Below are 2,652 nucleotides of genomic sequence, written 5' to 3' on the forward strand. Positions count from 1 at the left end.
ATGACTTTCGACGACAACACTTAGGACATACAATACTACAACAATACCAAAATATGACTGATTTTACATAAACGTTTTTAAAACGAGTGCAAATGGCTTTCAACGAAAACACTTAGGAGTCTTATACACTTACGAGCAGATAATTAAAAACAATTTATCTTAACAAGTTTTGACAATTTTTTCAATATTAGTTTTAATTAATTTTTTAGTAAATATAGTTCATGGTACAATGAAAACCATACTACTGAAAGTTTCAAACCTTGTATAAGATTTCTAAAAATTAACAAAGTTTAAAAAATGCGTAACACCGTCAACAAAAAAATTTCAATTAAATTTCGATTAAAGAGTTTGAAATTTTGATGATAATTTTTTTAGCTTGGTGAATTTTTACAAATAATTTGCAAGGTTTGAAACTTTCAGTTAAATGGTTTTCGTTGTACAATGAACTATATTTTCGTAAAAAAAAAATTAATTAAAACTAATAAAAAAAAAATATTTTTCAAAACTTGGTAAGACAAATTGTTTCTAATTATCTGGCCTCTAGTGTAATTCTACAATAATACAAAACTTTGATCTACTTAATTGCTTATAGTCTAAGAGTCATCGTGCCCTAAATTATAGTTCAGAAAAACCACTTGTGAAATTTTGCTAGTATCTAGCCTTTCCCTCCTTTCGCTAACGATTTGCCCTGCGTGGGAAAAGATACGTTCACAAGGAACTGAAGTGGCCGAAATACATAGACGGGTTTTTACTATTTGAAACAACCTCGGATATATATGCTTTCTTTGGCACCACCAGAATAATGGATCATTATTTTTACCTTGGAGGGTTTTTCTGGATAAAATAGGTTCGCCTAAATATTTGTCAACTTCCAAAACCGCGGAAGTGAACTGATTTCTTGGACAGGTATGCATGCGAACCTCGGCATCGAAGTCTTTCCAAAGTAAATCTACGCTTGCGTTTTCCAAAGGACTCTGCTGAACTTGCTCTTCATTGTTGTTTGTATTGGAATCACTTTGGAGATGAATATTCGAAACCTTAGAATAAAGCTTTTCAACCGCTGCTTTGTAGAAAACTTCGCTGATAAACCCAAATTTCTTAAACCGAGGGTCCAAAATAGTCGCCTGCGCTATAAGCTCATTTTTCTCTTATTCTTTGAAACGCTCATTTAATTCCCTGAGTAGCTTTTTCACTAATTTTTGTCCAGGCGGCGTCAACTGGTCAAACTTGAAAGAATTTAAATGTTTTTCTAACTGCTTAACATATAAAATTATTGTAGAAACACTAACATATTTCTCTCCGCTTATTGCTTTGGTAATAATATCAAATATTTCCATTATTTTTATGGTTTCCTCTACCACTAACCATTCCTCATTGCTTAAAAGGTCAATATTGCAAAGTCCCTCATCTCTTACCAACGCTGAAGATTTTACTACCGCTACTGTCGCAATTACGGCTTCTTTTATGAGCATAATTCGTTTCAGCATTTCATACGTCGAATTCCAGCATGTGGGAACGTCGTTGATCAACTTTGAAATAGGTAGCTGCATTCGCGAAGTGGTGACATTCAATTGCGACTTTGCATATGAACTTTTTCTAAAAAGTCTCACTATTGCTTTGTCCTTATCTAAGCTAATCTGAATCTCTTTCAAACCTGATTGTGCGACTAAGTTTAAGGTATGGGCAAAACAACCCCAATGACGCCACCCTCCTCCACGAACCGCTGCCTTCATGTTGGCTGCGTTATCCGTTACTATCGCTGTCACTTTATTACTTAAATCCCATTCGCCCAATATCTCTCTAAGTTTATTAGTAATATTATCACCCGTATGCCGCTCTGAATAGTACGTGCAGGTGAGCAAATCCGACGCCAGGCACAACCGATTGTTTTCTTCAGCAATGTAATGTGCTGGTACACTTATGAAGCCGTCCTGTGCCCGGGAAGTCCATCCATCCATTGTTAGACAGACGGCATATGCTCTAGTTAAACGCTGCTTAACTTTTTCCAATGTTTCCCTATAGATTGCAGGAATAAGAGAGGAAGATATTGTTTTCCTTGTTGGGAGCTTATAGCTAGGATTTAATAAATTCACTAGCTTTTTAAATTCGGCATCTTCCACTACACTAAACGGATGGTATTCCCTTACTATCATGGCAACAACTTGGGCATAGATTTCAGCTTGCTTTTTTATTGTAAGAGGCTTATTTAAAAATTGTAAAACTGATGGACATGGTGGAGCAACAGCTGAGACTGACGATGTTTGCGTTCCTTGTACATTGCGTACTTCACTACCTGAGGTATTGTTCGGAGTTGGTTCTCCTGGCGCCTCCTGCCTGTGTATAACTTGCGTTGGATGTTTTGCATTCATGTGCCGTATAAGGTTAAACGTCGACTTGTTTCCCACTGCAAGTTTTTTGTCACAGTAGCGACATTGTACGCTGCTTTCCTTCTCCTCTGAAAAATGCAGCCAAATTTCACTTTTCTTGCGTGACATTTTGTTTTTAGAATACCTATGTATATATTATAAACATGAATTTATGCCTCTTCAAAAAATAATTTATTTGACTTGCAAGTTAACTCACCAGGTTGCTACTTTTCCTTTGTTGCAGGGTGGGAGACGTACTTGGCAAGCTCGTGAGATTTATCTATAG

General features: G+C 36.1%; 1 long non-coding RNA gene across 1 annotated transcript; it reads right to left on the reverse strand.

The window, feature by feature from the left end:
* Positions 1-2,171: 2,171 nt before the first annotated feature.
* On the reverse strand, positions 2,172-2,636 carry LOC118732382. Its single transcript, XR_004992125.1, has 2 exons — positions 2,584-2,636; positions 2,172-2,511 (listed from the first exon to the last, which is right to left on the reverse strand). It is a non-coding gene; the product is annotated as an uncharacterized LOC118732382 (long non-coding RNA).
* Between the last annotated feature and the right edge of the window lie 16 nt (positions 2,637-2,652).

This window comes from Rhagoletis pomonella, unplaced genomic scaffold, assembly GCF_013731165.1.
Source record: "Rhagoletis pomonella isolate Grant_MI unplaced genomic scaffold, Rhpom_1.0 Rhpom_scaffold_19619, whole genome shotgun sequence".
Taxonomy (NCBI): Eukaryota; Metazoa; Arthropoda; class Insecta; order Diptera; family Tephritidae; genus Rhagoletis; species Rhagoletis pomonella.